Genomic DNA, 25,820 nt, shown 5'->3' with positions numbered 1-25,820 from the left:
CAAGTCCAGCTCACCCTCCCAGACACTATGAGTAGGTCAAGAAAGTACTCAGTCTCTCATCCGCGTACACTGGGTTTGAACGCCCACATTGCCAAACTAATCTCGTTTGAGATGATGCCCTATCGGTTGGTGGAAAGCGCAGCTTTCCGCGAACTCATGGCCTATGCAGTACCACGCTATGACCTACCCAGTCGCCACTTCTTCTCTCGCAAAGCCATCCCAGCCCTCCACCATCATGTAAAAGACCGCATTGTCCATGCACTCAAGCAGTGAGTGAGTGGAAAGGTGCACCTCACAACTGATGCATGGTCCAGTCGGCATGGCCAGGGCCGTTACGTGTCCATCACTGCGCACTGGGTTAATGTGGTGGATGCAGGGTCCACAGGGGACAGCGGTGGTGGGACAGTGCTGCCTAGCCCACGGTATAGGAAACAGTTGGCTGTAGGCGTTCGACCCTCCTCCTCCTCCTCCAGAAGCGAAAGCTCATCCACAGAGCGCAGTCGTACGAGCACTCCATCTGCAGCTGCCACTGTTGCACACGAGGTGTCCCCCTATCGAGCAGCTAGTGGAAAGCATAAGCAGGCTGTGTTGCAGATGATGTGTTTGGGCGACAGACACACCGCCGAGGTGCTGGCCGAGTACTTGAAGCGACAAACTGAGTCATGGCTGGGCAGTGTACATCTTGAGGCAGGCAAGGTAGTTAGTGATAACGGCCGTAATTTTGTGGCAGCCATAGCCCTTTCAAAACTCAGCCACATACCTTGCTTGGCACACACCTTGAACCTGGTGGTGCAGTGCTTCCTCAAAAATTATCCGGAGTTAACAGCCCTGCTCCAGAATGTGCGAAGACTGTGCGCGCACATCCGCCGGTCGCCTGTACACTCTGTTCGTATGCAGAAGCTGCAGCGATTGCTCCACCTTCCCAACCACCGCCTCATTATCGACATTGCAACAAGGTGGAACTCCACCCTCCACATGGTGGAGCGGCTGTGCGAGCAGAGGCAGGCCATAATGCATTTGTGGGAGGATACACGGCCAGGCACTTTGAGAGCAGACATGGAGTTGACAGGTGTGCAGTGGTCGAAGCTGAAAGACCTCTGTAAAGTCCTTCAGTGTTTTGAGGAATGCACACGGCTGGTAAGTGCAGACGACGCCATCCTAAGCATGAGCATCCCACTTATGCGTCTGCTCATGCAAACTTTGACGCACCTTAAGGAGCAGGCGTCTGCAGCCAATGTTGACGAGGAGGGAATCCTTGATGACATTCAGCCATTGTCTGCTCAGGGACCTCTCCTGGACGAGGTGGAGGAAGAAGAGGAGGAGGAGGATGATGATGGGGATGATTACTTAGGGGAGGAGGATGCATCTCGTGGGGCAAGTGAAAATGTTGGCATGGCAAGGTCTGGTACAGGGTTTGTGCGTGACTGGAGGGATGTGGATTTGCCAGAAAGTGCTCCTCCAACCAGCACTCGCAGTGCATCATTGACACTGTGAACATTGGCCCACATGTCAGATTATGCCTTGCAGATCCTAAAAAGGGACCCCCGCATTGCCAAAATGATGAACGATGACGACTACTGGTTGGCCAGCATCCTGGATCCACGCTATAAAGGCAAATTACAAAACATCATGCCACAGGAGAACCTTGACCTAATATTGGCTAATAAACAAGCAACTCTGGTAAATTGGTTGCTTGAGGCATTCCCAGCACACAGCAGCGGTGATGGTTCTCACACGAGCCATACGGGCCGGGGGCAGCTTGGCAGAGGTGTTCATGGTGCACACAGCAGAAGTGGCGTTGGAGACAGGGGTTTCATGACAATGTTGTGGACTGATTTTTCAAGTACCGCTCACACAACTGGTAATACTGCATCGATGGAAAGTGACAGGAGACAGCAGTTGTCAACTATGGTTACAAACTACTTTTCCTCCCATATCGATGTTCTCCCACACAGGTCATTCCCCTTTTACTATTGGGCCGCTAAACTGGACACCTGGCCTGAATTGGCCCAATATGCCTTACAGGAGCTCGCTTGCCCAGCTGCAAGTGTGCTATCGGAAAGAGTCTTCAGTGCAGCTGGATCAATCTTGACAGAAAAAAGGATCCGTCTGTCAACCCAAAATGTGGATGATCTAACCTTCATTAAAAAATGAACCATGCATGGGTTTCCAAGGATTTTGTCCCACCTTCCCCTGATGACACATAGGGTGACAGAAAAATGGCTTGTTTTGGTCCACCTCTTCCTGGGACTTGACCTATTTCGCCTTTTGCATCAGCTGAATGTCCAACATCAACATATGCCACTTTCTAAAACTCCCTAACTGTGCTGCCTCCCCCCCCATGGCCGGGGTCAAGACCTAGCGCACAACACCATGCGAGTGCCGTTGCCCTGGACAGGTGTGTAGGCCGACTCTTGGGCGCGGGCACTGGCACAGGGTCCCTCATAGTGCAATCAAGTGTCTCTGACGGTGGTGGTGCACACCCTCCGTCAGACACACCGCCGTACTATGAGGGGCCCAGTGCCAGGACCGACGCCCACGAGTGGGCCCCCTTGCTTGGGCAGGGCCCCAGCATTTGCAATCTTTACCTCTCCCTGCTCCTCCGCTGTGTAGTCTGGGCCGTCAAATCCATACTGTGCCTGACACCGTCTGAGCCTGCCTCCTGATGTATAGACATATATTTTGAATGTGTACGCTATCCATACATGTTATCCGGGGATACGGTACCCTTTCTCACCTTTGTGCAATCACGTGCAAGCCATACTGGGCCTAACACCATCTGAGCCTGCCTCCTGATGTATAGACATATATTTTGAATGTGTACGCTGTCCGTACATGTTATCCGGGGATACGGTACCCTTTCTCACCTTTGTGCAATCACGTGCAAGCCATAGTGGGCCTAACACCGTCTGAGCCTGCCTCCTGATATATAGACATATATTTTGAATGTGTACCCTATCCATACATGTTATCCTGGGATACGGTACACTTTCTCACCTTTGTGCAATCACGTGCAAGCCATACTGGGCCTAACACCGTCTGAGCCTGCCTCCTGATGTATAGACATATATTTTGAATGTGTACACTATCCATACATGTTGTCTGGGGATACGGTACCCTTTCTCACCTTTGTGCAATCACGTGTAATCCATACTGGGCGTGAGAACGGCTGGCGAGCTGTTAAGCAAGCTACAGCACCTGTGCTTTGCACACGTAAGTTTTTCATTTTTTCAGGAATGACGGTTAGGCCTAATTCCAGAACTGCGGTTGACCTGCACTTACTGGGAAATCATCATTTGCGGGTAATAATTGTAATCAGTGATCCCCATCACTAACGTTGTTCAGCGGGTTATCTGCACCTGTAAGCGACAAACGCTGGCCTTTTCAGTGTAGCGCACATGCAGCCACGGACATGTAAGGGCATGACACACCAGTTATTGGCCAATCTCATGTGCCAGAGCCTCACGTGTCCCTCTAGTAAGCCGGACTCGGACCACGGGGCATGACGGAGTCTCGTTCGTTAACGGAATTAAGCTTGCAATGTGTGCATCTTTTCTGTAGCTGGCATGGTTGAGGTTTCCAAGGTGGAGTCGAATTTAACCGTAGGCTCCACTCCTGGTGGTGCCCTTCTGGACATTCCTTTAAGGTTCAGCTTTGCAACCATACTGCCCACGTAAAACAAACACTTTGCCTTCATGAACGCTGTTTGGAGGGTCATGACTCGTGGGAATAACGCCGCCCAATCAGTTAACCTGCTAGAGAGATCCTTCGTTGCTCCCAAGCATGACATCACACTCCCTAGGAGGAAGGTAATGCCACTGTGGCGACCGTTCTCCTGGGGGCGACACAAGTGCACTGATGCCCAGCCACTGCTCGATGAATCTGCTGGTACATTGACCCAGACCACTACATTCCCCTCGCACGCTACCCGGCCTGAATCTGACCCTGATGAAACTCAGGTTACCCTTCCGATATACAGTTCCATCTTACACGGTGACAAAGAGGAAGCTGCAGATGAAAGTGCAGGTTCGGCCCATCCGCCATCAGACACACCACCGTACTATCAGGGCCCCTGTGCCAGTGCCGTCGCCAACGAGTGGGCCCCCCTTGCTTGCTCAGGATCACAGCACTTGCAAGGTTGAAATACTGTGCAGTGAGATGGAAGATGGGGACGACGAGGAGTCCAGACTAGTACAGGGATTACCTAGCGAGGAGACTTATTTGATTGTTTTCAATGTTGGGACAGCAATTTTTGGGGAGCACTATACTCTGGAGAATGATAGATGGGGCCCACCATACACTGGAACATTCCAAAGGTGGACATCAGACACTGGAGCAGCATTTACAGGGCCAATTATGCACTAGAGCATTAGAAATGGGGCCCATTATGTTTGGAGCATTATTTGGGCCCATAAGACAGTGGAGCTTCATCCATAGGGACCAACATATACTGTAGCATTATGTGGAGCTCATCATATACTGTTTCAAACATTATATGGGACCAATGATTCTGTATGGAGAAATAGATGGGCCTCGTCATGAGATGTAAAAAGAGAAGTATTTTTCATTGTACTATACCGCTATTTCTCTGCCGTATCGGAGCATGATGAGTTGTGGTATGTGTTAAAGGGGCACTCTTTCGCCCAGGGCACATGAAAACCTGGAGCCAGCCCTACCCCCCCACAACTTTAGCCAAATAATCACCATTTTTCAGTGCGTAACTTGTATTATGAAGTTAATTAAGGTTGACAAGCTTAAGTAAGAAGAATTGATGCTTTTGGTATTCAAATGGGCACTGTAGGTGTGTTTCCTGTCCTCCTCTCACTGCCGACTTTTATTCCCCATTGACTTACATTGGGTTTCGTGTTTTGGGACGACCCCGACTTTTCCCTATAATCGGCCGATCTTGCTCGACCCGACTTTTGGAAAAGTCGGGTTTCACGAAACGAAACTCAACCCTAAAAAAACAAAAGTCGCTCAACTCTATTCAGGAGCATTATAATGACAATGCTATCTTTAAGGGCACCATGTGAGGAAGTACTGCAGAAGACCAGGGAGTAGAGTTGAGCGACTTTTGGTTTTTTAGGGTCGAGTTTCGTTTCGTGAAACCCGACTTTTCCAAAAGTCGGGTCGAGCAAGATCGTCCGATTATAGGGAAAAGTCGGGGTCGTCCTGAAACACGAAACCCAATGTAAGTCAATGGGGAATAAAAGTCGGCAGTGAGAGGAGGACAGGAAACACACCTACAGTGCCCATTTGAATGCCAAAAGCATCAATTCTTCTTACTTAAGCTTGTCAACCTTAATTAACTTCATAATACAAGTTACGCACTGAAAAATGGGGGTTATTTGGCTAAAGTTGTGGGGGGGTAGGGCTGGCTCCAGGTTTTCATGTGCCCTGGGCGAAAGAGCGCCCCTTTAACACATACCACAACTCATCATGCTCCGATACGGCAGAGAAATAGCGGTATAGTACAATGAAAAATACTTCACTTTTTACATCTCATGACGAGGCCCATCTATTTCTCCATACAGAATCATTGGTCCCATATAATGTTTGAAACAGTATATGATGAGCTCCACATAATGCTACAGTATATGTTGGTCCCCATGGATGAAGCTCCACTGTCTTATGGGCCCAAATAATGCTCCAAACATAATGGGCCCCATTTCTAATGCTCTAGTGTATAATGGGCCCTGTAAATGCTGCTCCAGTGTCTGATGTCCACCTTTGGAATGTTCCAGTGTATTGTGGGCCCCATCTATCATTCTCCAGAGTATAGTGCTCCCCAAAAATTGCTGTCCCAACATTGAAAACAATGAAATAAGTCTCCTCGCTAGGGAATCCCTGTACTAGTCTGGACTCCTCGTCGTCCCCATCTTCCATCTCACTGCACAGTATTTCAACCTTGCAAGTGCTGTGATCCTGAGCAAGCAGGGGGGCCCACTCGTTGGCGACGGCACTGGCACAGGGCCCCTGATAGTACGGTGGTGTGTCTGATGGCGGGTGGGCCGAACCTGCACTTTCATCTGCAGCTTCCTCTTTGTCACCGTGTAAGATGGAACTGTATATGGGAAGGGTAACCTGAGTTTCATCAGGGTCAGATTCAGGCCAGGTAGCGTGCGAGGGGAATGTAGTGGTATGGGTCAATGTACCAGCAGATTCATCGAGCAGTGGCTGGGCATCAGTGCACTTGTGTCGCCCCCAGGAGTACGGTCGCCACAGTGGCATTACCTTCCTCCTAGGGAGTGTGATGTCATGCTTGGGAGCAATGAAGGATCTCTCTAGCAGGTTAACTGATTGGGCGGCATTATTCCCACGAGTCATGACCCTCCAAACAGGGTTCATGAAGGCAAAGTGTTTGTTTTACATGGGCAGTATGGTTGCAAAGCTGAACCTTAAGAATGTCCAGAAGGGCACCACCAGGAGTGGAGCCTACTGCGTAATTTGACTCAACACGGGCAACCTCAACCATGCCAGCTACAGAACAGATGCACACATTGCAAGCTTAATTCCGTTAACGAACGAGACTCCGTCATGCCCCGCGGTCCGAGTCCGGCTTACTAGAGGGACACGTGAGGCTCTGGCACATGAGATTGTCCAATAACTGGTGTGTCATGCCCTTACATGTCCGTGGCTGCATGTGCGCTACACTGAAAAGGTCAGCGTTTGTCGCTTACAGGTGCAGATAATCCGCTGAACAACGTTAGTGATGGGGATCACTGATTACAATTATTACCCGCGAACGATGATTTCCCAGTAAGTGCAGGTCAACCGCAGTTCCGGAATTAGGCCTAACCGTCATTCCTGAAAAAATTAAAAACTTACGTGTGCAAACCACAGGTGCTGTAGCTTGCTTAACAGCTCGCCAGCCGTTCTCACGCCCAGTATGGATTACACGTGATTGCACAAAGGTTAGAAAGGGTAACGTATCCCCGGATAACATGTATGGATAGCGTACACATTCAAAATATATGTCTATACATCAGGAGGCAGGCTCAGACGGTGTTAGGCCCAGTATGGATTGCACGTGATTGCACAAAGGTGAGAAAGTGTACCGTATCCCCGGATAACATGTATGGATAGCGTACACATTCAAAATATATGTCTATACATCAGGAGGCAGGCTCAGACGGTGTTAGGCCCAGTATGGATTGTACGTGATTGCACAAAGGTTAGAAAGGGTACCGTATCCCCGGATAACATGTATGGATAGCGTACACATTCAAAATATATGTCTATACATCAGGAGGCAGGCTCAGACGGTGTCAGGCACAGTATGGATTTGACGGCCCAGATTACACAGTGGAGGAGCAGGGAGAGGTAAAGATTGCAAATGCTGGGGCCCTGCCCAAGCAAGGGGGATCCACTCGTGGGCATTGGTACTGGCACTGGGCCCCTCATAGTACAGCGGTGTGTCTGACGGCGGGTATGCACCACCACCGTCAGAGACACTTGATTGCACTATGAGGGACCCTGTGCCAGTGCCCGCGCCCAAGAGTCGGCCTACACACCTGTCCAGGGCAACGGCACTCGCATGGTGTCGTGCGCTAGGTGGTGACCCCGGCCATGGGGGGGGAGGCAGCACAGTTAGGGAGTTTTAGAAAGTGGCATATGTTGATGTTGGACATTCAGCTGATGCAAAAGGCGAAATAGGTGAAGTCCCAGGAAGAGGTGGACCAAAGCAAGCCATTTTTCTGTCACCCTATGTGTCATCAGGGGAAGGTGGGACAAAATCCTTGGAAACCCATGCATGGTTCATTTTAATGAATGTTAGATCATCCACATTTTGGGTTGACAGACGGGTCCTTTTTTCTGTCAGGATTGATCCAGCTGCACTGAAGACTCTTTCCGATAGCACACTTGCAGCTGGGCAAGCGAGCTCCTGTAAGGCATATTGGGCCAATTCAGGCCAGGTGTCCAGTTTAGCGGTCCAATAGTCAAAGGGGAATGACCTGTGTGGGAGAACATCGATATGGGAGGAAAAGTAGTTTGTAACCATAGTTGACAACTGCTGTCTCCTGTCACTTTCCATCGATGCAGTATTACCAGTTGTGTGAGCGGTATTTGAAATATCAGTCCACAACATTGTCATGAAACCCCTGTCTCCAACGCCACTTCTGCTGTGTGTACCACGAACACCTCTGCCAAGCTGCCCCCGGCCCGTACGGCTCGTGTGAGAACCATCACCGCTGCTGTGTGCTGGGAATGCCTCAAGCAACCGATTTACCAGAGTTGCTTGTTTATTAGCCAATATTAGGTCAAGGTTCTCCTGTGGCATGATGTTTTGTAATTTGCCTTTATAGCGTGGATCCAGGATGCTGGCCAACCAGTAGTCGTCATCGTTCATCATTTTGGCAATGCGGGGGTCCCTTTTTAGGATCTGCAAGGCATAATCTGACATGTGGGCCAATGTTCCCAGTGTCAATGATGCACTGCGAGTGCTGGTTGGAGGAGCACTTTCTGGCAAATCCACATCCCTCCAGTCACGCACAAACCCTGTACCAGACCTTGCCACGCCAACATTTTCACTTGCCCCACGAGATGCATCCTCCTCCCCTAAGTAATCATCCCCATCATCATCCTCCTCCTCCTCTTCTTCCTCCACCTCGTCCAGGAGAGGTCCCTGAGCAGACAATGGCTGAATGTCATCAAGGATTCCCTCCTCCTCTTCCTCCTCATCAACATTGGCTGCAGACGCCTGCTCCTTAAGGTGCGTCAAAGTTTGCATGAGCAGACGCATAAGTGGGATGCTCATGCTTAGGATGGCGTCGTCTGCGCTTACCAGCCGTGTGCATTCCTCAAAACACTGAAGGACTTTACAGAGGTCTTTCAGCTTCGACCACTGCACACCTGTCAACTCCATGTCTGCTCTCAAAGTGCCTGGCCATGTATCCTCCCACAAATGCATTATGGCCTGCCTCTGCTCGCACAGCCGCTCCACCATGTGCAGGGTGGAGTTCCACCTTGTTGCAATGTCGATAATGAGGCGGTGGTTGGGAAGGTGGAGCAATCGCTGCAGCTTCTGCATACGAACGGAGTGTACAGGCGACCGGCGGATGTGCGCGCACAGTCTTCGCACCTTCTGGAGCAGGGCTGTTAACTCCGGATAATTTTTGAGGAAGCACTGCACCACCAGGTTCAAGGTGTGAGCTAAGCAAGGTATGTGGCTGAGTTTTGAAAGGGCTATGGCTGCCACAAAATTACGGCCGTTATCACTAACTACCTTGCCTGCCTCAAGATGCACTCTGCCCAGCCATGACTCAGTTTGTCGCTTCAAGTACTCGGCCAGCACCTCGGCGGTGTGTCTGTTGCCCAAACACATCATCTGCAACACAGCCTGCTGACGCTTTCCACTAGCTTCTCGATAGGGGGACACATCGTGTGCAACAGTGGCAGCTGCAGATGGAGTGCTCGTACGACTGCGCTCTGTGGACGAGCTTTCGCTTCTGGAGGAGGAGGAGGAGGAGGGTCGAACGCCTACAGCCAACTGTTTCCTATACCGTGGGCTAGGCAGCACTGTCCCACCACCGCTGTCCCCTGTGGACCCTGCATCCACCACATTAACCCAGTGCGCAGTGATGGACACGTAACCGCCCTGGCCATGCCGACTGGACCATGCATCAGTTGTGAGGTGCACCTTTCCGCTCACTGACTGCTTGAGTGCATGGACAATGCGGTCTTTCACATGATGGTGGAGGGCTGGGATGGCTTTGCGAGAGAAGAAGTGGCGACTGGGTAGGTCATAGCGTGGTACTGCATAGGCCATGAGTTCGCGGAAAGCTGTGCTTTCCACCAACCGAAAGGGCATCATCTCAAACGAGATTAGTTTGGCAATGTGGGCGTTCAAACCCAGTGTACGCGGATGAGAGACTGAGTACTTTCTTGACCTACTCATAGTGTCTGGGAGGGTGAGCTGGACTTGAGAGCTGCATATGGTGGAAGTAGCGGTGGACAGGGCGGACTGAGAGAGGGTTGATGATGGTGATGGAGTTGTTGTTCTTTCTGATGGCCTAGAATCAGTCTTTCGTTGATATAACAGTGGGATTCCCTGACTGCTGTGGCCTTGCAACGACACCTCAACATTTGCTGCTGAGCTAACCGGTGGGCTTACAGTGGGGGAAACAATGTAGCGTTGCTGACTACTTTCGTTGTGATCAGTTGCACATGTGGCACTTGAGGTTTGGTGTTGTGTCCACGCTTGCATGTGCATGCTGGTTAAATGTCTAAGCATGCAACTGGTATTCAAATTTTTCAGATTTTTCCCTCGGCTAAAGGTCTTTGCGCACTTCTTACAGATAACCTTGGCCTGATCATGAGGATTTTGTTCAAAAAAGTGCCACACTGCACTCTTCCTACTTTGGCAGACATTTTGCGGCCTAGCACGCTGTGATCTTTTGACCCTCTGGACAAGCTGTCCAGCAACTATTTTGATGTTTGGAACCTGTCTTTGGAGTGCTCCGGGCCTGCCAGATAACAGCTGTTGCGATGTCGATGTCTGCTGTGGATGCTCCTCATCTGAGCTATTGGAAGCAGCACCCTCTTCCCCCAATGGATGCCAATCTGGGTCAACAACTGGGTCATCCATCACCTCCTCTTCTATGTCATGTGCACCTTCCTCTGTGTCACCGTGTATGGTGGTATAGTGTGCGGAAAGGGGCACCTGAGTCTCATCAGGGTCAGAATCTGGCTCTGTACACTGCGAGGACAATGTAGTGCTCTGAGTGAATGTACCAGCAGAATCATCCATCAGCGGCTGTGCATCAGTGCACTCCATGTCAGATTCATCTTGGCCTGGGTAATTCACCATTTCACTTGATAATCCAGGCATGGTATGTGAAAACAGCTCCATGGAGTAATCAGTAGTATGGCCTGCGTCATCCTTCAATCTTGGTTGGGGTGAAGGACACAAGGAAAGGTGTGGTTCATGAACATGAGCCTCCAATGACGACTCAGTGCTTTTACTTTTTACAACTGAAGAAGAGGAGGCGATAGAGCTGGAGGCTGAGTCAGCAATGTAAGACAAAACTTTTTCCTGATGCTCTGGCTTTAAAAGCGGTTTGCCAACTCCTAGAAAACTAAGCGTTCGAGGCCTTATGTAGCCAGACGATGACGCAGGCTCAACACCTCCTGCATTCGGTCCTATTTTGCTCTTGCCACTACGATCAGATCCACCACCAACACCATCATTACCGACCGCCAACCCCCGCCCAATTCCACTGCCTCTTCCACCAGCCTTCCTTATTTTTGGTAGAAATGCAGACAAAATCCAATAAACTATATAGTAATGTAAAACAAGGTACAAGGTGTCTATAGGACAGGGGAGATTTTTAATTTCTGCACACACTTGTGGACACTGGACACTTATGGATTGTGTGAGGCCCACTGAGTATCTGAGCGCTCTGTCACAGGCTCGATGGAACAGCTGTGACCAAAGTGACTAGAGGATAAGGGAGATTTTTAATTTCTGCACACACTTGTGGACACTGGACACTTATGGATTGTGTGAGGCCCACTGAGTATCTGAGCGCTTTGTCACAGGCTCGATGGCAGAGCTGTGACCAAAGTGACTAGAGGATAAGGGAGATTTTTAATTTCTGCACACACTTGTGGACACTGGACACTTATGGATTGTGTGAGGCCCACTGATATCTGAGCGCTATGTGACAGGCTCGATGGCACAGCTGTGACCAAAGTGACTAGAGGATAAGGGAGATTTTGAATTTCTGCAGACACTTGTGGACACTGGACACTTTTGGATTGTGTGAGGCCCACTGATATCTGAGCGCTATGTGACAGGCTCGATGGCACAGCTGTGACCAAAGTGACTAGAGGATAAGGGAGATTTTGAATTTCTGCAGACACTTGTGGACACTGGACACTTTTGGATTGTGTGAGGCCCACTGATATCTGAGCGCTATGTGACAGGCTCGATGGCACAGCTGTGACCAAAGTGACTAGAGGATAAGGGAGATTTTGAATTTCTGCAGACACTTGTGGACACTGGACACTTTTGGATTGTGTGAGGCCCAATGAATATCTGAGCGCTATGTGACAGGCTCGATGGCACAACTGTGACCAAAGTGACTAGAGGATAAAGGAGATTTTGAATTTCTGCAGACACTTGTGGACACTGGACACTTTTGGATTGTGTGAGGCCCAATGAATATCTGAGCGCTATGTGACAGGCTCGATGGCACAGCTGTGACCAAAGTGACGAGAGGATAAGGGAGATTTTGAATTTCTGCAGACACTTGTGGACACTGGACACTTTTGGATTGTGTGAGGCCCACAGATATCTGAGCGCTATGTGACAGGCTCGATGGCACAGCTGTGACCAAAGTGACTAGAGGATAAGGGAGATTTTGAATTTCTGCAGACACTTGTGGACACTGGACACTTTTGGATTGTGTGAGGCCCAATGAATATCTGAGCGCTATGTGACAGGCTCGATGGCACAGCTGTGACCAAAGTGACTAGAGGATAAGGGAGATTTTGAATTTCTGCAGACACTTGTGGACACTGGACACTTTTGGATTGTGTGAGGCCCACTGATATCTGAGCGCTATGTGACAGGCTCGATGGCACAGCTGTGACCAAAGTGACTAGAGGATAAGGGAGATTTTGAATTTCTGCAGACACTTGTGGAAACTGGACTCTTTTGGATTGTGTGAGGCCCAATGAATATCTGAGCGCTCTGTGACAGGCTCGATGGCACAGCTGTGACCAAAGTGACTAGAGGATAAAGGAGATTTTGAATTTCTGCAGACACTTGTGGACACTGGACACTTTTGGATTGTGTGAGGCCCAATGAATATCTGAGCGCTATGTGACAGGCTCGATGGCACAGCTGTGACCAAAGTGACTAGAGGATAAGGGAGATTTTGAATTTCTGCAGACACTTGTGGACACTGGACACTTTTGGATTGTGTGAGGCCCACTGATATCTGAGCGCTATGTGACAGGCTCGATGGCACAGCTGTGACCAAAGTGACTAGAGGATAAGGGAGATTTTGAATTTCTGCAGACACTTGTGGACACTGGACACTTTTGGATTGTGTGAGGCCCAATGAATATCTGAGCGCTATGTGACAGGCTCGATGGCACAGCTGTGACCAAAGTGACTAGAGGATAAAGGAGATTTTGAATTTCTGCACACACTTGTGGACACTGGACACTTTTGGATTGTGTGAGGCCCAATGAATATCTGAGCGCTATGTCACAGGCTCGATAGCACAGCTGTGACAAAAGTGACGAGAGGATAAGGGAGATTTTGAATTTCTGCAGACACTTGTGGACACTGGACACTTTTGGATTGTGTGAGGCCCAATGAATATCTGAGCGCTATGTGACAGGCTCGATGGCACAGCTGTGACCAAAGTTACTAGAGGATAAGGGAGATTTTGAATTTCTGCAGACACTTGTGGACACTGGACACTTATGGATTGTGTGAGGCCCAATAAATATCTGAGCACTATGCGACAGGCTCGATGGCACAGCTGTGACCAAAGTGACTAGAGGATAAGGGAGATTTTGAATTTCTGCAGACACTTGTGGACACTGGACACTTTTGGATAGTATGAGGCCCACTGATATCTGAGCGCTATGTGACAGGCTCGATGGCACAGCTGTGACCAAAGTGACTAGAGGATAAGGGAGATTTTGAATTTCTGCAGACACTTGTGGACACTGGACACTTTTGGATTGTGTGAGGCCCAATGAATATCTGAGCGCTATGTGACAGGCTCTATGGCACAGCTGTGACCAAAGTGACTAGAGGATAAAGGAGATTTTGAATTTCTGCACACACTTGTGGACACTGGACACTTTTGGATTGTGTGAGGCCCAATGAATATCTGAGCGCTATGTGACAGGCTCGATGGCACAGCTGTGACCTAAGTGACTAGAGGATAAGGGAGATTTTGAATTTCTGCAGACACTTGTGGACACTGGACACTTTTGGATTGTGTGAGGCCCAATGAATATCTGAGCGCTATGTGACAGGCTCGATGGCACAGCTGTGACCAAAGTGACGAGAGGATAAGGGAGATTTTGAATTTCTGCAGACACTTGTGGACACTGGACACTTTTGGATTGTGTGAGGCCCAATGAATATCTGAGCGCTATGTTACAGGCTCGATGGCACAGCTGTGACCAAAGTGACTAGAGGATAAAGGAGATTTTGAATTTCTGCACACACTTGTGGACACTGGACACTTTTGGATTGTGTGAGGCCCACTGATATCTGAGCGCTATGTGACAGGCTCGATGGCACAGCTGTGACCAAAGTGACTAGAGGATAAGGGAGATTTTGAATTTCTGCACACACTTGTGGACACTGGACACTTTTGGATTGTGTGAGGCCCACTGATATCTGAGCGCTATGTGACAGGCTCGATGGCACAGCTGTGACCAAAGTGACTAGAGGATAAGGGAGATTTTGAATTTCTGCAGACACTTGTGGAAACTGGACTCTTTTGGATTGTGTGAGGCCCAATGAATATCTGAGCGCTCTGTGACAGGCTCGATGGCACAGCTGTGACCAAAGTGACTAGAGGATAAAGGAGATTTTGAATTTCTGCAGACACTTGTGGACACTGGACACTTTTGGATTGTGTGAGGCCCAATGAATATCTGAGCGCTATGTGACAGGCTCGATGGCACAGCTGTGACCAAAGTGACTAGAGGATAAGGGAGATTTTGAATTTCTGCAGACACTTGTGGACACTGGACACTTTTGGATTGTGTGAGACCCACTGATATCTGAGCGCTATGTGACAGGCTCGATGGCACAGCTGTGACCAAAGTGACTAGAGGATAAGGGAGATTTTGAATTTCTGCAGACACTTGTGGACACTGGACACTTTTGGATTGTGTGAGGCCCAATGAATATCTGAGCGCTATGTGACAGGCTCGATGGCACAGCTGTGACCAAAGTGACTAGAGGATAAAGGAGATTTTGAATTTCTGCACACACTTGTGGACACTGGACACTTTTGGATTGTGTGAGGCCCAATGAATATCTGAGCGCTATGTCACAGGCTCGATAGCACAGCTGTGACAAAAGTGACGAGAGGATAAGGGAGATTTTGAATTTCTGCAGACACTTGTGGACACTGGACACTTTTGGATTGTGTGAGGCCCAATGAATATCTGAGCGCTATGTGACAGGCTCGATGGCACAGCTGTGACCAAAGTTACTAGAGGATAAGGGAGATTTTGAATTTCTGCAGACACTTGTGGACACTGGACACTTATGGATTGTGTGAGGCCCAATGAATATCTGAGCACTATGCGACAGGCTCGATGGCACAGCTGTGACCAAAGTGACTAGAGGATAAGGGAGATTTTGAATTTCTGCAGACACTTGTGGACACTGGACACTTTTGGATAGTGTGAGGCCCACTGATATCTGAGCGCTATGTGACAGGCTCGATGGCACAGCTGTGACCAAAGTGACTAGAGGATAAGGGAGATTTTGAATTTCTGCAGACACTTGTGGACACTGGACACTTTTGGATTGTGTGAGGCCCAATGAATATCTGAGCGCTATGTGACAGGCTCTATGGCACAGCTGTGACCAAAGTGACTAGAGGATAAAGGAGATTTTGAATTTCTGCACACACTTGTGGACACTGGACACTTTTGGATTGTGTGAGGCCCAATGAATATCTGAGCGCTATGTGACAGGCTCGATGGCACAGCTGTGACCTAAGTGACTAGAGGATAAGGGAGATTTTGAATTTCTGCAGACACTTGTGGACACTGGACACTTTTGGATTGTGTGAGGCCCAACGAATATCTGAGCGCTATGTGACAGGCTCGATGGCACAGCTGTGACCAAAGTGACGAGAGGATAAGGGAGATTTTGAATTTCTGCAGACACTTGTGGACACTGGACACTTTTGGATTGTGTGAGGCCCACTGATATCTGAGCGCTATGTGACAGGCTCGATGGCACAGCTGTGACCAAAGTGACTAGAGGATAAGGGAGATTTTGAATTTCTGCACACACTTGTGGACACTGGACACTTTTGGATTGTGTGAGGCCCAATGAATATCTGAGCGCTATGTGACAGGCTCGATGGCACAGCTGTGACCAAAGTGACTAGAGGATAAAGGAGATTTTGAATTTCTGCACACACTTGTGGACACTGGACACTTTTGGATTGTGTGAGGCCCACTGATATCTGAGCGCTATGTGACAGGCTCGATGGCACAGCTGTGACCAAAGTGACTAGAGGATAAGGGAGATTTTGAATTTCTGCACACACTTGTGGACACTGGACACTTTTGGATTGTGTGAGGCCCAATGAATATCTGAGCGCTATGTGACAGGCTCGATGGCACAGCTGTGACCAAAGTGACTAGAGGATAAAGGAGATTTTGAATTTCTGCAGACACTTGTGGACACTGGACACTTTTGGATTGTGTGAGGCCCAATGAATATCTGAGCGCTATGTGACAGGCTTGATGGCACAGCTGTGACCAAAGTGACGAGAGGATAAGGGAGATTTTGAATTTCTGCAGACACTTGTGGACACTGGACACTTTTGGATTGTGTGAGGCCCACTGATATCTGAGCGCTATGTCACAGGCTCGATGGCACAGCTGTGACAAAAGTGACGAGAGGATAAGGGAGATTTTGAATTTCTGCAGACACTTGTGGACACTGGACACTTTTGGATTGTGTGAGGCCCACTGATATCTGAGCGCTATGTCACAGGCTCGATGGCACAGCTGTGACAAAAGTGACTAGAGGATAAGGGAGATTGGATTGCTTTTAAAAAAGCAGTTTGCAGAGCAGTGGGTAAACAGCAATGCCAGCCTGTCAGGAAGCCTTAAAAGGCAGCCCAACAACCAACACCACTGATACACCACAATATAGCCTCCTTTTGCACTGCACACACAGTGACTGGTGTGTTGTGCAGGCCAAATCGCTAGCAGCAGAATCAGTTTTTTTTTCTTCTCAGCAGGACAAAAAAAAAAAATTGGGATTGCTTTTAAAAAAGCAGTTTGCGGAGCAGTGGGTAAACAGCAATGCAGGAATGTCAGGAAGCCTTAGAAGGCAGCCCAACAACCAACACCACTGATACACCACTATATAGCCTCCCCTTGCACTGCACACACAGTGACTGGTGTGTTGTACAGGCCAAATCACTAGCAGCAGAAGCAGTTTTTTTTTCTTCTCAGCAGGAGAAAAAAAAAAAATTGGGATTGCTTTTAAAAAAGCAGTTTGCGAAGCAGTGGGTAAACAGCAATGCAGGAATGTCAGGAAGCCTTAGAAGGCAGCCCAACAACCAACACCACTGATACACCACTATATAGCCTCCCCTTGCACTGCACAGTGACTGGTGTGTTGTACAGGCAAAATCGCTAGCAGCAGAAGCAGTTTTTGGTGTCTTCTTCCCTGCCTAACGCTCTCCCTACAAAATCAGCAGCAGCAGCAGCTCTCCCTATTCTGAGATCAGCATGAGTAACATGGCGGTCGGCGTGCACGCCCTTTTATACCCCCTGTGACGCCCCCCAAAGCAAGTCAATCACTTGCATGCCCTTCTGAAAGATGGTGGTGACCCGTGCCTATGTCATCACGTTGCCCACAGTGTCCGTGGATCCTGATTGGCTGAAAAAGAGCGCAAAACAAACTTTTGAAACGCGACTTTGGCGCGTAAGTCGCCGACCTCGTGGCCGACCTCATCCTAGGGTCGGGTTTCGTTTCATGAAACCCGACTTTGCCAAAAGTCGGCGACTTTTAAATTTTTTCGACCCGTTTCGCTCAACTCTACCAGGGAGAATGGAAGTCTGCAGAGAACGCTGTGGATCAGAAAACTCATTACGGAGTCTGGACAAGATGAAGAAAAGAAAGAGAATGGCTTCAGAGACAATGTCATCTATAAAGTACCTGGATGTAAAAATTTTTGCAATGCTGACTAATTCTCATATTTTTATTTATTTTAGGAGCATTAAAGAGGTTGTCCTGGTTTGAGATGAGTCTGTAGTCATTCTATGTAACTGCACACTTCAAAATTCATACAGCGATCACTGCACGCTGTCAGGATTCTCATTTACATACACGTGGTCACGTGCCGACTAGACATGTGTGGCCCTACTCAATGAAAATAAAGTGAGCGAGGTTGAACATGTCTAGTTTGAAGGTGGCCAGAACTATACAAATCACATACTTGTGCGAGAGAGAACTCTAAAAGTGTGCAGTGCATGCGCTGTGAATTTCAGAAGGTTGTGGTCACCTAGAATGACTGCAGAAGTTAATCTCAAACCTGGAAGAGCCCTTTAATTATAAAATGAAGCCCTGTAGCATGTCAATGTTAACAGCATGTCAAATGCTCACTGTCAGGATTCAGCTTTGCTTGCAGGTTCCAGTAGTCATCACATGGCCACTTCATTCATATGCAATTTTCATACTTATGGTCAGGTGACAATGAGCTTCTCTTCCTGCTTCACTCAGTTTTTCACTCAACATTGAATTTGGGTGAGCAGCTCGTTGGCACATGACTAAAGCCCTCGCTACACGCTTCAATGTCCCAGCGATCCCACCAACGATCCGACGTGGATGGGATCGCTGGGACATAGTTAGCTGATCGCTGGTGAGCTGTCACATAGGCAGACTCACCAGCGATCAGGACCAGCGAGCACGCTGATATCCAGGGTAAACAGCGGGTAACTAAGAGCCGCACGGTGCTTATTTACCCGCTGTTTACCCTGGATACCAGCTCCTATCGTCTGCTGTATGGCGTTGGGAGCTCGCTGATCGTTGGTCTCTCACACGCAGCGATGTGTGCTGCCCAGCGGGAGACCAATGATAGATTTATGGCCCAGACCATTAGGCAACGATTAATGATCAGCCAACTGATCGTTGATCGTTGCTACATGTCACACGCAACAATGTCGTTTCGACATTGCTGCAACGTCACCAAACTGGTGACGTTGCAACAATATCGTTCACAATATCGTTGCATGTAACGGGGCCTGAAGTGTGCAAATTGTATGTGTGCTTGGGGGGGAGGAGCGCCAAACAGAATTCTTGCCCTGGGTGACAGTCCATGAATAACATCTATGCAATTCCTTTACTTCATTCTTTTCTTTCACAAGTTTCCCTTATATAACTGTAAATGTTATTGGAATTTACTTGATTAAACTTGCAAATGTATTGTATCATACTCCTAAATAGATTCAATTGTGTTTTGGTGACAGTGACAAACCCACTGCAATTAGCCTTGGCACTGCTTCATTGACTTTTTCATGACGTAATCTGTGTTTGTCTTTGTGAAACTGTAGTGCTTTACAGCTACATCTATAATAATAAATGCCCTAAGCAGCTTCCGGTTGTAACAACTTCTGTCCAGTTGTAATCGGTGACGTCACCGCACACCTCTTTCCATGTTAACCCTCAACACACCACTCCTCCTCAACACACACACTCCTCAACACACACTCCTCTCACGTCCACTCACTCTTTCACTCCACATACGACCCCTTCTCTCACTCCGTCTCTCATACTCACGCCGTCATCGCCGCTGATCCACGATCCCCGACATCTTCTTCCGCCGGCGCCATCCTGGATCCAGATGTTGTCCACGCCATCTTGAGTATCGTGAAATCCCGCGATACTTTGCCTTTTTTCTATTACTTTTCTTTTAGATTAGGAGATGATGATCTATTAAAATTTATATTTCCAGTTGGCTTGTCCATAGTGCCTTATTTTTTATCCAGATCTTGCTGACTTTAGTGATTTGTGACTTACTTTGCCAGTGTGTAACATGTCTTATGTAAAAAAAAACACACTAAAAAATAACACTAAAAAACTTCCTACATATCCTTTTAGCATGTTTCTTTTATATGTTAAGTCCCAAGTTGGCCAATTCTGTTGATCAGATGACTGTCTAATGTGTATGGAGGGGGGGACATGAGTGGAGATGGTGAAAGGTGAGAGGAGTGTGTGTTGAGGAGGTGTGTGTGTTGAGGGTTAACATGGCAAGAGGTGTGTCACTATCCTCCCGATGCGATAGCATCGGGCCTTAATCTAGTAATGTAATATTCACCTTTGCCTATTTCTACCTATTTTATCATTTTATGTTTGTGACATATAACTCTTATTATTAATGCATAAGAGCTGACTGTCCAGTGAGAAAGCAAAACATTCCAGTTCTCTGGAACATTGCTAGACTTGTATATTCATCTTCTTCTGAAATATATAGAAATGTGTTATTTTATTTCTCAGTTGATTGCAGAATTTAGGGCATTTTGGATGAGTCATCTTTATTGCATTCCTAGTGCTATATAACACATTAGAGTTGGAGAATAGAAATATTGCAGGCTAGAATACAAATCCAAATTTTTTATGAGCCATGCTGAATTTCTACGCACTATAAATATAAGACAGCTAAGATATTTATCTAAATCTAGCAGTTTTGGAAGGAACTATAACCCCTGGGCTCTTCCACCAGGGTTAATTAGCTGGCATTGCATTTATACTACTAATGCACCTAGAAACCAAGTAGTGCAGAATTAAAATGTTGATGCAAGATATAAGCGAAAGAAAATATTAAAGGGAATCTGTCACCCCTGCGAAGTATATAACCTATTATTATGGGCATACAGGTAATAGAAATGTTGCACTAGTCCTACCTGTCTGCCTCATTAACGGTCTTGTTGCTGAAAAATTGTATATTCTTTCTTTATGTTAATGATTTCTTCCAGACTCTGGGGCTTGCGGTGCCATTGAAGAAATCCCAGGCTCCTGTCTTCATTGTAATTCTTACCCCTTCCCAGCCCCGGAATCCTGCGCCCTGCACTCCCTCAGAAATACATACCTCATCCTCCCTTCTGTGCATGCTGCATTCAGGGATCTACTGTGCAGGCGCCTGTGACTTCCGCTCCGGTGATCTCTGGTCTCTGGTGTGCTCGCCAATAATATGCTCTCCTCACTTCCTCTCTGCATAGTTATCGCTATGTATACATGGTTCCTAGCAATGACTGAGCAGCGAGAAAGTGGGGAGAGCATATTATCATGGGGCGCACACCAAAAGTCACAGCGACTCCCCGGCGCCTGCGCATAAGATCCCTGAATGCAATGCCCACAGAAGAGAGGATGAGGTATGTATTTCTGTGTGAGTGCAGGGTGCAGGCACAGGATTCTGGGGCCGTAATTGATGCTGATGGGAGGAAGGGGTTAGTATTGTAATTTGGAGAGGAGGCAGGGATTTCTTCCAGGCACCGCACGCCCTGGAGCCTGGAAGAAATCATTAACATAAAGAAAGAATATAACTTTTCTCAGCATCAAGAACATTAACATGAGGCATAAAGGTAGGACTAGTGTAACATTTCTATTACCTGTATGCCCTTATTAATAGGCCATATATGTCCCAAGGGTGACAGATTCCCTGCAAGATGAAGACATGCCCATTGGTGTATGATGGATGTAACAGCTATACAAATACTAAATGAATGACTCATAACATGGGCGGACATACCTCATGTGCTGCCTGTGAGGCTGCACCGGGACCTGGAGGTGGAGGGGGACCCAAGCAGGGTGGCTAATAATGAGGGCAATCTGGCCCCTGGCCAGATTTCCCTCATGTGTGGCTAGCAGGGAGAGATCCCTGCAGCTCCGCTGCCTACAAGAGAAAATAGCAGCGGAGCAGAGCTGCAGTGATCTGTCCTGCTTCCTGCCCGCTCTTCCTCTCACACAGGTAGCAGCACTGCAGGATGACGTCATCATTCAGCAGCCAGCTGTGCCAGAGAGAGGAAGGCGGCGGTGATGCTGTGGCAGAGCGTGCAGAAAGGTGAGAGGTGCTGTGTGTGTGTATGTACAGTACATGTGTTGTGTGTGTGTGTGCCTCTGCATGCGTAGCACTGCGGGGGAATGTGCAGAGAGCTGAATGGTGCTGTGTGTGTGAAGGGGGAGTAGAGGGCAATAATGGGGTTGATGGGGAGAAAGCAATGATGGGGTGATGGAGAATAAAATGATGGGGATGGTGGGGGGAGGAGGAAATGATGGAAGTTTTGAAATGGGAAAGGATGGGGATGGTGGGGAGGAGGAAATGATGGATGTGGTGGAAAGGGCAAAGATGGGGTGGTGGGGGAGGAGAAAATGATGAAGGTGGTGGAACAGGCAATGATGGGGGTGGCGGAGGAGGAGGAAATGATGGAGGTGATGGAATGGGCAATGATGGTGGTGAGGGGAGAAGGCAATGATGGAGGTGGTGAAAGGGCAATAATGGGGTTGGAGGGGGGGAAGAAATTATGGAGGTGGTGGAATGGGCAAGGATGGTAGTGGTGGAAAGGACAATGATGGTGGTGGAGGGGGGAGGAAATGATGGAGGTGTTGAATGGGCAAGGATGGTTGTGGTGGAAAGGACAATCATGGTGGTGGAAAGGGCAATGATGGGGATGGTGGGGGAGGAGGAAATTATGGATGTGGTGGAAGGCGCAATGATGAGGATAGTGGGGAGGAGGGAATGATGGAGGTGATGGAATAGGTAATGATGGGGGGTGGTGGGGGAGAAAGCAATGATGGTGATAGTGGAAAAGACAATGATGGGAGTGGTGGGGAAGGAGGCAATGATGGGGGTGGTGGAGGAGAATGCTGTGATGGAGGTGGTGGAAAGGGCAATGATGGGGGTGATGGAGAGGGCAATGATGAGGTGGTAGGGGAAAAGCAATGCTGGAGGTGGTGGAAAGGGCAATGATGGGGTGGTGGGGGAGAATGCAGTGATGGTGGTGGTGAAAAGGGCAATAATGGGTGTGGTGGGGAGGAGGAAATGATGGAGGTGGTGGAAAGGGCAATGATGGGTTGGTGGGGAAAAAAGCAATAATGGGGGTGGTGGGGAGGAGGAAATAATGGAGGTAGTGGAATGGGCAATGATGGGAGTGGTGGGGGAAAAGACAATGATGGGGTGGTGGGGGAGTAGGAAATGATGGAGGTGGTGGAATAGGCAATGATATGGGGTGGTGGGGGAGAAAGCAATGATAATGGTGGTGAGGAAGGCAATGATGGAGGTGGCGAAGAGGGCAATGATAGGGTGGGGGAGAGGACAATAATGGGATGCGGGGGGAGGAGGACAATGAGGGGTGTGGGGGGATTGGGATGGGAGGAAGGGGGACTTATAAAGGACTTAGGAACAGGGGGAGGTGGAGGAAGACATTATTATCGCTTATTATGTCTAACACAGTCCCTTAGTATAGAGTGTTTGTACTTATTATGTATAACACAGTCCCTTAGTATATAGTGTACTCACTAATTCTGTATAACACCATCCTTATTTACAGTTTCCTCTTTTATTATGTATAACATCATCCCTTATTACATACCATCCTCTATAGTTATATATGGTGCCATCCCTTATTATATAGCTTCCTCTGCTGTTATGTACAGTGCTGTCTCTTACATAGTGTATTCTTGTTAATTTTGTTATTCACAGCACCCTCTTTTAACCCTCTGTCAGGCGCAATATAGATTCTCCTCAGTTCATGCGCAATGTGCCTGACAAGCACAGGTCAGAAAACCACCTATAGTAGCTACATATTTCAATTTCAGGACTATAGAAGTAGTCAGTGACCTTCATAGGAATGTATTAAAAGAGATTACACCAAATCAGATGCAAAAAAAAACATTTATTAACCATAAACTTATTAAAACTAAAAGTACCACTTTTCGGTAGTACCGCCAAATAGGCTCCAGTTATCTTTACTTAACTATTGCTTAAATATAAAATTATGGAAAAAAACTTAAAGGATATTGCACTTAGATGTTACTTAATTATTTTCTACTCATCTACAGTGGTTTCAATTGCAGCAGAAGCAGCACAGGTACACTTAGAAAAGCAAGGCTGGCAGACGAAAGTTGCATGGGAAAGGCAGATTGATTCTTTACATATTTTGCAGTCATATTTAGAAAGCCTTCTGAAACCAGATACAAATGAGCAGGTAGTACAACTGCGTCTTTTAGAAGGTGGTAGAGTCGGTGTTTGTTCTGGAACGTCCTTGGGACGTCCTTTGTATTTTTATCTTTGCCCAAATAATAAGCTAGATCTGTGTCTGTTTCCTCTGTATCAGTGTCATCACCATCCTGCTCTGTTCCAGAATCAGTGTTACATTCTGCTACCTCATCTTCAGATGAAATGTCACTAGATTCCTCTAAATCCTCAGTTACTGCTGGTTCTTCCTCATCATCTTCTAACAAAAAAATCTTCATTTCTTCTAAATGAAGGGGTTTAGATGAATCATACTGTTTTCTGGCCATTGCAGCAGAAAATCTGAAGCAAGAGAGAAAGAGTATGTGTTAGGGCGCAATGTGCCTTAGAAGCCACCCTCCTTTTCTCTAAGAAAACAGTACTTATGTACACTAACTTAGCATTAATCCTTCATAAAACAAGCTAAATACACAATCGTGATGAATAAAAAAAGAAAATACTAACCTTTCAATTTGTGTTGAAATCAGGCGCAATGTGCCTGAGAAGCCAAAGTGTTGATATCTGCTCACTAGAAGGTCTGCTGAGTCACTGTGATATCAGGTTTCACAGAGCCTGTAGAGTCAGGAGATAACTAGGAGGGGTGGGGTTTTCTGATAAGTGGGCAAGGAGAGAGAAGTGAAACTAATTACTGTGTGCCTGTCAGATCTATTGCGCCTGACGGAGGGTTATTACATAGTTCCCTCTCTTTGTAGATATAAAATGACTGCTAATGGAGGTGCCGGTGACCAGACAACCCATCCATCAGCTGCTCCATTAGAAAAGAAGCTTTCCCATGTTCCATCAGCCATTATTGCATTATACAGCTAACAAGACAGGGCGATATGTAATAAAAAACAGGGCTCTATATAATCCAATATGTATAGGACGGTACTGTGCACAACAAGAAAGGGCACTGTATAAGGGACAGCAATATACATAATAAAGGAGACTATGTAATATATATACATGTATGTGTGTGTGGCTATATATATACAGTGCCTACAAGTAGTATTCAACCCCCTGCAGATTTAGCAGGTTTGATAAGATGCAAATAAGTTAGAGCCTTCAAACTTCACACAAGAGCAGGATTTATTAACAGATGCATAAATCTTACAAACCAAAAAGTTATGTTGCTCAGTTAAATTTTAATACATTTTAAACATAAAAGTGTGGGTCAATTATTATTCAACCCCTAGGTTTAATATTTTGTGGAATAACCCTTGTTTGCAATTACAGCTAATAATCATCTTTTATAAGACCTGATCAGGCCGGCACAGGTCTCTGGAGTTATCTTGGCCCACTCCTCCATGCAGATCTTCTCCAAGTTATCTAGGTTCTTTGGGTGTCTCATGTGGACTTTAATCTTGAGCTCCTTCCACAAGTTTTCAATTGGGTTAAGGTCAGGAGACTGACTAGGCCACTCCAACACCTTGATTTTTTCCCTCTTGAACCAGGCCTTGGTTTTCTTGGCTGTGTGCTTTGGGTCGTTGTCTTGTTGGAAGATAAAATGATGACCCATCTTAAGATCCTTGATGGAGGAGTGGAGGTTCTTGACCAAAATCTCCAGGTAGGCTGTGCTATCCATCTTCCCATGGATGCGGACCAGATGGCCAGGCCCCTTGGCTGAGAAACAGCCCCACAGCATGATGCTGCCACCACCATGCTTGACTGTAGGGATGGTATTCTTGGGGTCGTATGCAGTGCCATCCAGACTCCAAACGTCACGTGTGTGGTTGGCATCAAAGATCTCGATCTTGGTCTCATCAGACCAGAGAACTTTGAACCAGTCTGTCTCAGAGTCCTCCAAGTGATCATGAGCAAACTGTAGACGAGCCTTGACATGACGCT

General features: G+C 47.6%; 1 long non-coding RNA gene and 1 pseudogene across 1 annotated transcript; one reads left to right on the top strand and one right to left on the bottom strand.

Annotated features, from left to right (window-relative positions):
* LOC141100932 (small ribosomal subunit protein eS28 pseudogene) overlaps positions 1-17,967 on the top strand; it is an 81,099-nt pseudogene extending 63,132 nt beyond the window's left edge.
* A 5,647-nt stretch (positions 17,968-23,614) lies between these two features.
* LOC141100951 (uncharacterized) lies at positions 23,615-24,641 on the bottom strand. The gene is made up of 2 exons (XR_012234828.1): positions 24,438-24,641; positions 23,615-24,275 (listed from the first exon to the last, which is right to left on the bottom strand). It is a non-coding gene; the product is annotated as an uncharacterized lncRNA (long non-coding RNA).
* Between the last annotated feature and the right edge of the window lie 1,179 nt (positions 24,642-25,820).

The sequence above is a fragment of the Dendrobates tinctorius genome, unplaced genomic scaffold (genome assembly GCF_039654945.1).
Source record: "Dendrobates tinctorius isolate UK_male_01 unplaced genomic scaffold, ASM3965494v1 ptg000111l, whole genome shotgun sequence".
In the NCBI taxonomy this organism is placed as follows: Eukaryota; Metazoa; Chordata; class Amphibia; order Anura; family Dendrobatidae; genus Dendrobates; species Dendrobates tinctorius.
This window is presented reverse-complemented; position numbering and strand designations above follow the sequence as displayed.